General features: G+C 38.9%; 1 non-coding gene across 1 annotated transcript; it reads right to left on the reverse strand.

The window, feature by feature from the left end:
* Positions 1 to 5,051: 5,051 nt before the first annotated feature.
* LOC130953509 (small nucleolar RNA R71) lies at positions 5,052 to 5,155 on the reverse strand. The gene has a single exon (XR_009075678.1). It is a non-coding gene; the product is annotated as a small nucleolar RNA R71 (small nucleolar RNA).
* Positions 5,156 to 14,055: the final 8,900 nt, after the last annotated feature.

The raw sequence follows: 14,055 nt of genomic DNA on the forward strand, positions 1-14,055 counted from the left end.
GGACTTGTAGCTTTTTGCTTCTGAACAGTTTTGGCATCTCACTTTCTCCTTTGAAGTTTAGAATGATTGGCATCTATAGGAACTTAGAATTTCAGATAGTGTTATTGATTCTCCTAGTTAAGTTTGTTGATTCGTGAACACAGCTACTATTATGAGTCTTGGCCATGGCCCTAAGAACTTTGTTTTCCAGTATTACCACCGGATACATAAATGCCACAGACACATGACTGTGTGAACCTTTTCAGATTGTGACTCAGCTTTGCTAGAGTCCCCAGTTAGAGGTGTCCAGAACTCTTAAGCACACTCTTTTTGCTTCGGATCACGACTTTAACCACTCAGTCTCAAGCTTTTCACTTGGACCTGCATGCCACAAGCACATGGTTAGGGACAACTTTATTTAGCTGCTTAGGCCTGGATTTTATTTCCTTGGGCCCTCCTATCCATTGATGCTCAAAGCCTTGGATCCTTTTTACCCTTGCCTTTTGGTTTTAAGGGCTATTGGCTTTTTCTACTTGCTTTTTCTTTTTCTTTCTATTTTTTTCGCCAATTTTTTTTCGCAAGCTTTTGCTTTTTCTTGCTTCAAGAATCAATTTCATTATTTTTCAGATTGTCAATAACATTTTTCTTTGTTCATCATTCTTTCAAGAGCCAACAATTTTAACATTCATAAACAACAAGATCAAAAATATGCACTGTTTAAGCATTCATTCAGAATAACAAAAAGTATTGTCACCACATCAATATAATTAAACTAAATTCAAGGACAATTTTCAAAATTTATGTACTTCTTGTTCTTTTGAATTAAAAACATTTTTCATTTAAGAAAGGTGAAGGATTCATGGAACTATTCATAGCCTTAAGACATATTTACTAAATACTAATGATCATGTGGTAGAGACACAAAACATAAACAAACATATAGCATAAAAATTGAAAAACAGAAAAATAAGAACAAGGAATGAGTCCACCTTAGTGTGGGTGGCGCCTTCTTGAAGGACCAATGGTGCTTTTTGAGCTCCTCTATGTCTCTTCCTTGCCTTTGTTGCATGATCCCTAGTGCTTTTGGTGTTTGGTAGACGAAATTGTGATCCATGCTCTTTGTACTTGTATGAAATTTAATAATTGGCTCTATTTGAATTCACAACTCCGTTCAACTAACCAGCAAGTGTACTGGGTCGTCCAAGTAATAAACTGATGAGCGGATAATTTATACGCTTTTTGGCATTGTTTTTAGATAGTTTTTAGTAGGATTGAGCTACTTTTAGGGATGTTTTCCTTAGTTTTTATGTTAAATTCACATTTCTGGACTTTACTATGAGTTTGTGTGTTTTTCTGTGATTTCAGGTAAATTCTGACTGAAATTGAGGGATTTGAGCAAAACTCTGAAAAAGGCTGACAAAAGGACTGCTGATGCTGTTGGATTCTGACCTCCCTGCACTCGAAATGGATTTTCTGGAGCTACAGAACTCTAAATGGCGCGCTCTCAACGGCGTTGGAAAGTAGACATCCAGGGCTTTCCAGCAATATATAATAATCCATACTTTATTCGAAGAATGACGACATAACTTGGCGTTGAACGCCAAGTTCATGCTGCTGTCTGGAGTTAAACGCCAGAAAAACGTCATGATCCGGAGTTGAACGCCCAAAACACGTCATAACTCAAAGTTCAACTCCAAGAGAAGTCTCAGCTCGTGGATTGATCAAGCTCAGCCCAAGCAAACACCAAGTGGGCCCCGGAAGTGGATTTATGCATCATTTACTTACTCATGTAAACCCTAGTAGCTAGTCTAGTATATATAGGACATTTATCTATTGTATTAGACATCTGTTGACCACTCTAAGTCTTTTAATCATTCGGTCACTTGATCAAGGAGAAGGCTGGCCATTCGGCCATGCCTGAACCTCTTGCACTTATGTATTTTCAACGGTGGAGTTTCTGCACACCATAGATCAAGGGTGTGGAGCTCTGCTGTACCTCAAGTATTAATGCAATTCTATCTTCTTTTATTCAAATGCTATCTTAGTTTTATTCCAAGATAGTCATTCGCACCCAAGAACATGATGAATGTGATGAGTAAATAACCCTCATTATTATTCTCACTCATGAACGCGCGTGATTGACAACCACTTCCGTTCTACATGCAACAGAGCTTGAATGTGTATCTCTTAGATTTCCCAACAGAATCTTCGTGGTATAAGCTAGATAGATGGCGGCATTTATGAGGATCCAAAAAGTCTCACCTTGTCTGTGGTATTCCGAGTAGGATACTGGGAATCCGGAAAGTCTCACCTTGTCTGTGGTATTCCGAGTAGGATTCCGGTAATGAATGACTGTGACGTGCTTCAAACTTGCAAGTGCTGGGCGTTAGTGACAGACGCAAAAGAATCAAGGGATTCTATTCCAGTAGGCGCGGGAACCAACCAGTGATTAGCCGTACTGTGACAGAGTGCGTGAGCATTAGTTTTCACTGCGAGGATGGGATGTAGCCATCAACCATGGGTGATGCCTCCAGACGATTAGCCGTGCGACTGACAACCGCATAGGATTATTTTCCCGAGAGGATTGAAAGTAGCCACCGCTGATGGTGAACCCCTATACACAGCTTGCCATGGAAAGGAGTAAGAAGGATTGAGTAGAAGCAGTGGGAAGGCAGACGTCCGTGAGTCATACAGCACCTCCATACACTTATCTGAAATTCTCACCAATGAATCTACATAAGTATTTCTATCCTTTTTATTATTTATTTCCTATTTTATTCCAATAATCACAATTACCCTTTAATCTGCCTAAATGAGATTTACAAGGTGACCATAGCTTGCTTCATACCAACAATCTCTGTGGATTCGACCCTTACTCACGTAAGGTTTATTACTTGGACGACCCAGTACACTTGCTGGTTAGTTGAACGGAGTTGTGAATTCAACAAGAGACACAATAGTTTTTGTGTACATACCAAAGAGCCAATATCTATGATCACAATTTCGTCCACCAAGTTTTTGGCGCCGTTGCCGGGGATTGTTCGAGTATGGACAACTGACGGTTCATCTTGTTGCTCAGATTAGGTAATTTTCTTTTCAAAAATCTTTTTCAAAAATTTTTCTTTTATTTTTTCGTTTTTCCAACCTTTATTTTCGAAAATAATTAATAAAAATCCAAAAAAATTAGAAAATCATAAAAATAAAAAAATATTTTGTGTTTCTTGTTTGAGTCTTGAGTCAATTTTTAAGTTTGGTGTCAATTGCATGCTTTAAAAATTTTTTCTTGCATTTTTTTTTCGAAAATTCCATGCATTCATAGTGTTCTTCATGATCTTCAAGTTGTTCTTGATAAGTCCTCTTGTTTGATCTTGATGATTTCTTGTTTTGTGTTGTTTGTTGTTTTTCATGTGCATTTTTGCATTCATATTTTCCATGCATTAAAAATTTCTAAGTTTGGTGTCTTGCATGTTTTCTTTGCATAAAAAATTTTTCAAAATTATGTTCTTGATGTTCATCATGATCTTCAAAATGTTCTTGGTGTTCATCTTGACATTCATAGCATTCTTGCATGCATTCATTGTTTTGATTTAAAAATTTCATGCATTGAGTATTTTTGTTGTTTTTCTCTCTCATAATTAAAAATTCAAAAATCAAAAAAATATCTTTTCCTTATTTCCCTCCAAATTTTCGAAATTTTGGGTTGACTTGGTCAAAAATTTTCAAAATTAGTTGTTTCTTACAAGTCAAGTCAAAATTTCAATTTTAAAAATCTTATCTTTCTAAAATCTTTTTCAAAAATCATATCTTTTTCATTTTTTTTCTATTTTTCGAAAATTTCAAAAATATTTTTCAAATTATTTTCAAAATCTTTTTCTTATCTTTACATCTAATTTTCGAAAATTTACTAATAATTAATGTGATTGGTTCAAAAATTTGAAGTTTGTTACTTTCTTGTTAAGAAAGGTTCAATCTTTAAGTTCTAGAATCTTATCTTGTAGTTTCTTGTTAGTGAAGTAAATAATTTTAGAATTTTTGAATTAAATCTTTTTATCTTTTATTTTATTTTTTTCAAAAATTTTATCTTTTTCAAAATTTGATTTCAAAATATCTTGTCTAACCTCTTATCTTCATATCTTTTTCAAATTTGATTTCAAATCTTTTTCAATCAACTAACTAACTTTTTGTTTGTTTCTTATCTTTTTCAAAACCACCTAACTAATTCTCCCTCTTCTATTTTCGAAAATATCTCTCTCTTTTTCAAAAATTATTTTTAATTAAATAATTGTTTCATGTTTTAATTTTAATTACAATTTATCTCTAATTTTCGAAAATCACTAACCTCTTTTTCAAAATTATTTTCGAAATTCTATTTCTCTTTTCTTCTTCTATTTAATTATTTAATTACTAACACTTCTCTTCACCTCCCTTCATCTAAAAAAAAAAAAATTCCGAATTCTTCTTTTTTTTTTACTAACATAAAGGAATCTCTATACTGTGACATAGAGGATTCCTCTCTCTTTTCTTGTTTTCTTCTCTTTCATATGAGCAGGAACAAGGATAAAGGCACTCTTGTTGAAATTGATCCAGAACCTGAAAGGACTCTGAAGAGAAAATTAAGAGAAGCTAAATTACAACAATCCAGAAACAACCTTTCAGAAATTTTCGAACAAGAGAAGGAGATGGCCGAAAATAATAATAATGCAAGGAGAATGCTTGGTGACTTCACAAAGCCAACATCCAAGTTTGATGGAAGAAGCATCTCCATTCCTGCCATTGGAGCCAATAACTTTGAGCTTAAGCCTCAACTAGTTGCTTTAATGCAACAAAACTGCAAGTTTTATGGACTTCCATCTGAAGATCCTTATCAGTTCTTAACTGAGTTCTTGCAGATCTGTGAGACTGTGAAGACGAATGGAGTTGATCCTGAAGTCTACAGACTCATGCTTTTCCCTTTTGCTGTAAGAGACAGAGCTAGAGTATGGTTGGATTCACAACCCAAGGATAGCCTGGACTCATGGGATAAACTTGTCACTGCATTCTTGGATAAATTCTTTCCTCCTCAAAAGCTGAGCAAGCTGAGAGTGGATGTTCAAACCTTCAAACAAAAAGATGGTGAATCCTTCTATGAAGCTTGGGAAAGATATAAGCAGCTGACCAAAAGATGTCCATCTGACATGTTTTCAGAATGGACCATATTAGATATATTCTATTATGGTCTCTCTGAATTTTCGAAAATGTCATTGGACCATTCTGCAGGTGGATCTATCCACCTGAAGAAAACGCCTGAAGAGGCCCAAGAACTCATTGACATGGTTGCAAATAACCAGTTCATGTACACTTCTGAGAGGAATTCTGTGAATAATGGGATACCTCAGAAGAAAGGAGTTCTTGAAATTGATGCTCTGAATGCCATATTGGCTCAGAACAAAATGTTGACTCAACAGGTCAACATAATCTCTCAAAATCTGAATGGATTGTAACATGCATCCAACAGTAATAGAGAGGCAGCTTCTGAAGAAGCTTATGATCCTGAGAACCCTGCCATGGCAGAGGTTAATTACATGGGTGAACCTTATGGAAACACCTATAACTCATCATGGAGAAATCATCCAAATTTCTCATGGAAGGATCAACAAAAACCTCAACAAGGTTTTAACAATGGTGGACGCAACAGGCTGGGCAATAGCAAGCCATATCCATCATCTTCTCAGCAACAGACAGAGAATTCTGAACAAAACACTTCTAATTTAGCCAATATAGTCTCTGATCTGTCAAAGGCCACTTTCAGTTTCATGAATGAAACAAGATCCTCCATTAGAAATTTAGAGGCACAAGTGGGTCAGCTGAGTAAGAAAGTCATTGAAACTCCTCCCAGTATTCTCCCAAGCAATACAGAAGAAAATCCAAAAGGAGAGTGCAATGCCATTGACATAGTCAATATGGCCGAATGCACAAAGGAGGAGGAGGACGAAAATCCTAGTGAGGAAGACCTCCTGGGACGTTCCTCAAGCAAGAAGGAGTTTCCTATTAAGGATCCTGAGGAATCTGAGGCTCATCTAGAGACCATAGAGATTCCTTTAAATCTCCTTCTGCCATTCATGAGCTCTGAAGAATATTCATCCTCTGAAGAGAATGAAGATGTGACTGGAGAGCAAGTTGCTCAATACTTAGGAGCTATCATGAAACTGAATGCCAAGCTGTTTGGTAATGAGACTTTGGAAAGTGAACCTCCCTTGCTCATTAGTGAACTAGATACTTGGATTCAGAGAACTCTACCTCAAAAGAAACAAGATCCTGGCAAGTTCTTAATACCTTGCACCATTGGCACCATGAGCTTTGAAAAAGCTCTATGTGATCTTGGGTCAAGGATAAATCTTATGCCACTCTCTGTAATGGAGAAGCTGGGAATCATTGAGGTACAACCTGCCTTGTTCTCATTACAATTGGCAGATAAGTCCATAAGACAAGCTTATGGAATAGTGGAGGACGTGCTAGTAAGGGTTGAAGGCCTTTACATCCCTACTGATTTCATAATCCTAGACACTAGGAAGGAAGATGATGAATGCATCATCCTAGGAAGACCTTTCCTAGCCACAGCAGGAGCTGTGATAGATGTCAACAGAGGTGAGTTAGTCCTTCAATTGAATGGGGACTACCTTGTGTTTAAGGCACATGACCATCCCTCTGTGACAAAAGAGAGTAAGCATGAAGAGCTTCTCTCAGTTCAGAGTCAAGACGAACCCACACAGTCAAACTCTAAGTTTGGTGTTGTGAGGCCACAACCAAACTCTAAGTTTGGTGTTCAAACCCCATATCCAAACTCTAAGTTTGGTGTTGGGACTACACTTAAATTGACCTGATCACCTTGTGGCTCCATGAGAGCCACTGTCATGCTATTGACATTAAAGAAGCGCTTGTTGGGAGGCAACCCAATTTTATTTATCTAATTTTATTTTATTTTGTTTCTTTGTTATTTTTGTGTTTAATTAGGTACATGATCATGAGGAGTCACGAAAAAAATCAAAAAAATTAAAAACAGAGTCAAAAACAGAAGAAAAAAATTTTCACCCTGGAGGTAGCGCAGACTGGCGTTCAATGCCAGTAAGGTGCATCTGGCTGGCGTTCAACGCCAGAACAGAGCACCATTCTGGCGTTGAACGCCCAAAACAAGCAACAACCTGGCGTTAAACGCCAGGATGGTGCACAGAGAGGACAACCTGGCGCTGAACGCCAGGAACAAGCATGAAACTGGCGTTCAACGCCAGAAACATGCATTACATGGGCGTTGAATGCCTAGAACATGCACCAATGGGCGTTGAACGCCAGAATGATGCATGAAGGCATTTTACATGCCTATATGGTGAAGGAATGGTATTTGTTTTCACCTCAGGATCTGTGGACCCCACAGGATCCTCACCTCAGGATCTGTGGACCCCACAGGATCCCTACCTAACATATTCCCACCTTACCTCCTAATCCTAGTTTTTGTGAATGTGATTACTCTTCCCCATGTCACACTTCCCAACATCTTCTTCATCAATCACCTCAATTCCTCTTCCCAATTACCCCATTCACCATTCACATCAACCACCTCTTCCCCATAACCCCCACCTACCCTCATAAAATTCAAATTCAATTTCCCACCCATTCCCACCCAAAATGGCCGAACACTAACCCTCCACTCCCCCTATAAATACCCTCCCATTCTTCTTCATTTTCACACAACACAAACCCCTTCTTCTCCCACATAGCCGAACCTACTTCTCTCCCCCTCTACCATATTTTCTTCTTCTTCTTCTACTATTCTTTTCTTTCTTGCTCGAGGACGAGCAAATTTTAAGTTTGGTGTGGTAAAAGCATAAGCTTTTTTCTGTTTTTCCATTACCAATGGCACCTAAGGCCGGAGTTTCCTCAAGAAAATGGAAAGGGAAAGCAAAAGCTTCCACCTCCGAGTCATACAAGCAACCGATCTGAAGTTACTGTGGATCGAGCCATCATGATCCATAGCATCATGATTGGAGAAGAAGTAGAAGTTCATGAAGTCATCTCCAATGAACTCTACAAAATAGCCGACAAGCCTTCACCCATGGCACGGCTAGCCTTCCCTCACCTTATTTGCCATCTATGTTACTCAGCTGGAGTTATCATAGAAGGAGATGTCTCCATTGAAGAAGACAAGTCCATCACCAAGAAAAGGATGGAGCAAGCTAGAGAAGCTCCTCACGGCCCTCAAGAAGTGCATGAGGAAGCTCATCATCAACAAATTCCTGAGATGCCTCAGGGAATGCACTTTCCTCCCAACAACTATTGGGAGCAACTCAACACCTCCTTAGAAGATCTAAGCCATAATGTGGGACAATTAAGGGTGGAACATCATGAGCACTCCATCATTCTCCAAGAAATAAGAGAAGATCAAAGAGCAATGAGGGAGGAGCAACAAAGGCAAGGAAGGGACATAGAAGAGCTGAAGAACATCATTGGTCCTTCAAGAAGAAGACGCCATTAGAGGTGGATTCATTCCTTGTTATTTATTTCTTTCTGTTTTCGGTTTTTAATTATTGTGTTTATCTATGTTGTGTCTTTATTTCATGATCATTAGTGTGTAACCATGCCTTAAAGCTATAAATAAAACCCAGTAGTCCTTCACCTCTCTTAAATGAAAAAATGTTTTAATTCAAAAGAACAAGAAGTACATAAATTTCGAAAATAGCTCTTGAATTTAATTTAATTATATTGATGTGGTGACAATAATTTTTGTTTTCTGAATGAATGCTTGAACAGTGCATATGTCTTTTGATCTTGTTGTTTATGAGTGTTAAAATTGTTGGTTCTTGAAAGAATGATGAACAAAGAGAAATGTTATTGATGATCTGAAAAATCATGAAATTGATTCTTGAAGCAAGAAAAAGCAGTGAATGGCGGAAAAAAAAATTTTGGCGAAAAAAAAAATAGAAAGAAAAAGAAAAAGCAAGCAGAAAAAGCCAATAGCCCTTAAAACCAAAAGGCAAGGGTAAAAAGGATCCAAGGCTTTGAGCATCAATGGATAGGAGGGCCCAAGGAAATAAAATCCAGGCCTAAGCGGCTAAATCAAGCTATCCCTAACCATGTGCTTGAGACTGAGTGGTTAAAGTCATGATCCAAAGCAAAAGAGTGTGCTTAAGAGCTCTGGACACCACTAACTGGGGACTTTAGCAAAGCTAAGTCACAATCTGAAAAGGTTCACCCAGTTATGTGTCTGTGGCATTTATGTATCCGGTGGTAATACTGGAAAACAAAGTGCTTAGGGCCACAGCCAAGACTCATAAGTAGCTGTGTTCAAGAATCAACATGCTTAACTAAGAAAGTCAATAACACTATCCCAAATTCTAAATTCTCCAGAGACGCCAATCCCTCTAAACTACAAAGGAAAAAGTGAGGTGCCAAAACTGTTCAAAAGCAAAAAGCTACAAGTCCCGCTCATTTAATTATAATCAATATTCATTGATATTTCTGAATTTATAGTATATTCTCTTCTTTTTATCCTATTTGATTTTCAGTTGCTTGGGGACAAGCAACAATTTAAGTTTGGTGTTGTGATGAGCGGATAATTTATACGCTTTTTGGCATTGTTTTTAGATAGTTTTTAGTAGGATTGAGCTACTTTTAGGGATGTTTTCCTCAGTTTTTATGTTAAATTCACATTTCTGGACTTTACTATGAGTTTGTGTGTTTTTCTGTGATTTCAGGTAAATTCTGACTGAAATTGAGGGATTTGAGCAAAACTCTGAAAAAGGCTGACAAAAGGACTGCTGATGCTGTTGGATTCTGACCTCCCTGCACTCGAAATGGATTTTCTGGAGCTACAGAACTCTAAATGGCGCGCTCTCAACGGCGTTGGAAAGTAGACATCCAGGGCTTTCCAGCAATATATAATAGTCCATACTTTATTCGAAGAATGACGACGTAACTTGGCGTTGAACGCCAAGTTCATGCTGCTGTCTGGAGTTAAACGCCAGAAAAACGTCATGATCCGGAGTTGAACGCCCAAAACACGTCATAACTCAAAGTTCAACTCCAAGAGAAGCCTCAGCTCGTGGATTGATCAAGCTCAGCCCAAGCACACACCAAGTGGGCCCCGGAAGTGGATTTATGCATCATTTACTTACTCATGTAAACCCTAGTAGCTAGTCTAGTATATATAGGACATTTATCTATTGTATTAGACATCTTTTGACCACTCTAAGTCTTTTAATCATTCGGTCACTTGATCAAGGAGAAGGCTGGCCATTCGGCCATGCCTGAACCTCTTGCACTTATGTATTTTCAACGGTGGAGTTTCTGCACACCATAGATCAAGGGTGTGAGCTCTGCTGTACTCAAGTATTAATGCAATTCTATCTTCTTTTATTCAAATGCTATCTTAGTTTTATTCCAAGATAGTCATTCGCACCCAAGAACATGATGAATGTGATGAGTAAATAACCCTCATTATTATTCTCACTCATGAACGCGCGTGATTGACAACCACTTCCGTTCTACATGCAACAGAGCTTGAATGTGTATCTCTTAGATTCCCCAACAGAATCTTCGTGGTATAAGCTAGATAGATGGCGGCATTTATAAGGATCCGGAAAGTCTCACCTTGTCTGTGGTATTCCGAGTAGGATCCTGGGAATCCGGAAGTCTCACCTTGTCTGTGGTATTCCGAGTAGGATTCGGTAATGAATGACTGTGACGTGCTTCAAACTTGCAAGTGCTGGGCGTTAGTGCAGACGCAAAAGAATCAAGGGATTCTATTCCAGTAGCGCGGGAACCACCAGTGATTAGCCGTACTGTGACAGAGTGCGTGAGCATTAGTTTTCACTGCGAGGATGGGATGTAGCCATCAACCATGGGTGATGCCTCCAGACGATTAGCCGTGCGACTGACAACCGCATAGGATTATTTTCCCGAGAGGATTGAAAGTAGCCACCGCTGATGGTGAACCCCTATACACAGCTTGCCATGGAAAGTAAGAAGGATTGAGTAGAAGCAGTGGGAAGGCAGACGTCCGTGAGTCCTACAGCACCTCCATACACTTATCTGAAATTCTCACCAATGAATCTACATAAGTATTTCTATCCTTTTTATTATTTATTTCCTATTTTATTCCAATAATCACAATTACCCTTTAATCTGCCTAAATGAGATTTACAAGGTGACCATAGCTTGCTTCATACCAACAATCTCTGTGGATTCGACCCTTACTCACGTAAGGTTTATTACTTGGACGACCCAGTACACTTGCTGGTTAGTTGAACAGAGTTGTGAATTCAACAAGAGACACAATAGTTTTTGTGTACATACCAAAGAGCCAATATCTATGATCACAATTTCGTCCACCATAAACCTTACGCGAGTAAGGGTCGATCCCACAGAGATTGTTGGTATGAAGCAAGCTATGGTCACCTTGTAAATCTCAGTTAGGCAGATTAAATTGGTTTATGGATTTTCGAATATTAATAATTAAAAGAAAATAAAAGGGATAGAAATACTTATGTAAATTAATAGTGGGAATTTCAGATAAGTGTATGGAGATGCTGTGCTCCTCTTAAATCTCTACTTTCCTATTACGTTCGTCCAATCCTTCTTACTCCTTTCCATGGCAAGCTGTATATAGGGCATCACCATTGTCAATGGCTACATCCCATCCTCTCAGAGAAAATGGTCCTATGCTCTGTCACAGCACGGCTAATCATCTGTTGGTTCTCAATCAGGTTGGAATAGAATCCCTTGATTCTTTTGCATTTGTCATCACGCCCAGCCTTCAGGAGTTTGAAGCTCGTCACAGTCATTCAATCCCAGAATCCTACTCGGAATACCATAGACAAGGTTTAGACTTTCCGGATCCTCATGAATGCCGCCATCTATCTAACTTATACCACGAAGATTCTGTTGGGGAATCTAAGAGATATGCGCCCGGCCTAGAGTAGAACTGAAGTGGTTGTCAATCACGCGCGTTCATAGGTGAGAATGATGATGAGTGTCACGGATCATCACATTCATCAAAGTGTTGTGCAACGTATATCTTGGAATCAGAATAAAAGAGAATTGAATAGAAAGTAATAGTAATTGTATTGAAACTTTGAGGTACAGCAGAGCTCCACACCCTTAATCTATGGTGTGCAGAAACTCCACCGTTGAAAATACATAAGTGAAAGGTTCAGGCATGGCCGAATGGCCAGCCCCCTGAGTGATCAAGAGACCGAATAATCAAAGGCTAATACAATAGTAAATCATCCTATTTATACTAGACTAGCTACTAGGGTTTATATGAGTAAGCAATTGATGCATAAATCCACTTCCGGGGCCCACTTGGTGTATGCTTGGGCTGAGCTTGATCTATCCACGAGCTGAGGCTTTTATTGGAGTTGAACTCCAAGTTATAACGTGTTTTGGGCGTTCAACTCCGGATCATGACGTGTTTCTGGCGTTTAACTCCAGACAGCAGCATGTACTTGACGTTCAACGCCAAGTTACGTCGTCAATTTCCGAATAAAGTATGGACTATTATATGTTGTTGGAAAGCTCTAGATGTCTACTTTCCAACGCCGTTGAGAGCGCGCCATTTGGAGTTCTGTAGCTCCAGAAAATCCATTTTGAGTGTAGGGAGGTCAGATTCCAACAGCATCAGCAGTCCTTTTGTCAGCCTTTTTCAGAGTTTTGCTCAAGTCCCTCAATTTCAGCCAGAAATTGCCTGAAATCATAGAAAAACACACAAACTCATAGTAAAGTCTAGAAATGTGAATTTATCATAAAAACTAATGAAAACATTCCTAAAAGTAGCTTGAACTTACTAAAAACTACCTAAAAACAATGCCAAAAAGCGTATAAATTATCCGCTCATCAGTGTTCTTATCCTTAGTTGCTCCCAATATTTGTGTGGAGGAAAATGTATCCCCTGAGGTATCTCAGGGATTTCTTGTTGAGGGAATTTCTCATGCTCTCTTGATGTGCAATCAAATGCTCTATTACTAAGCTATGGATCCTTGAGATGAATCTCTCCATCTCCCATGACTACGAGGCGGAAGCTTTTGTCTTCCCTTTTCTCTTCTTTTTTTTTGAGGTTTCTCTGGCCTTAGGTGCCATCAATGGTTATGGAAAAATAAAAAAGCTATGCTTTTACCACACCAAACTTAGAATGTTGCTCGCCCTCGAGCAAAAGAAGAAAGAATAGACGAAGAAGAAGATATGGAGGAGATGGAGGGATGTGTGTATTTGGCTATATGGGTGGGATTGGGTGGGAAAGAGATGGATGGATGTGAGTGGTGAATGGAAAACAGAAGGGATGGCCATGAATAGAGGGAGAGAGGGTGATGTAGGTGGGGATCCTGTGAGGTCCACAGATCCTGAGGTGATTCTGTGGGGTCCACAGATCCTGAGGTGTCAAGGATTTACATCTCTACACCAATGAGGCATGTAAAATGCCTTTGCATACAATTCTGGCGTTTGAATTCCAGATTGATTCTTGGTTTGGGCATTCAACGCCAGCTTTATGCTTGTTCTAGGCGTTCAACGCCCATCTGCAGCATGTTTCTGGCGTTGAACGCCATCTTTCCTCAGTGTGCAATCCTGGCATTTAAACGCCAGATTGCTGCATGTTTCTGGCGTTCAACGCCAGATCCATGCTCTGTTCTGGCGTTGAACGCCATCCAGATGCTCCATACTGGCGTTTAAACGCCAGTAAACTCCTCCTCCAGGGTGTGATTTTTCTTCTGCTGTTTTTGATTCTGTTTTTAATTTTTGTATTTTTTTCATGACTCCACATGATCATGAACCTAATAAAACACAAAATAACAATAAAATAAAAATAAAATTAGATAAATAAAAATTGGGTTGCCTCCCAACAAGCACTCTTTTAATGTCACTAGCTTGACAGTGGGCTCTCTTGGAGTCACAAAGGTGATCAGGTCAATGTTGTGGACTCCCAACACCAAACTTAGAGTTTGGATATGAGGGTTCAACACCAAACTTAGAGTTTGGTTGTGGCCTCCCAACACTGGTGGACGAAATTGTGATCATATGTTCTTTATACTTTGATGATGTTTACTCTTAGGG

This window comes from Arachis stenosperma, chromosome 9, assembly GCF_014773155.1.
Source record: "Arachis stenosperma cultivar V10309 chromosome 9, arast.V10309.gnm1.PFL2, whole genome shotgun sequence".
NCBI classification, from domain to species: Eukaryota; Viridiplantae; Streptophyta; class Magnoliopsida; order Fabales; family Fabaceae; genus Arachis; species Arachis stenosperma.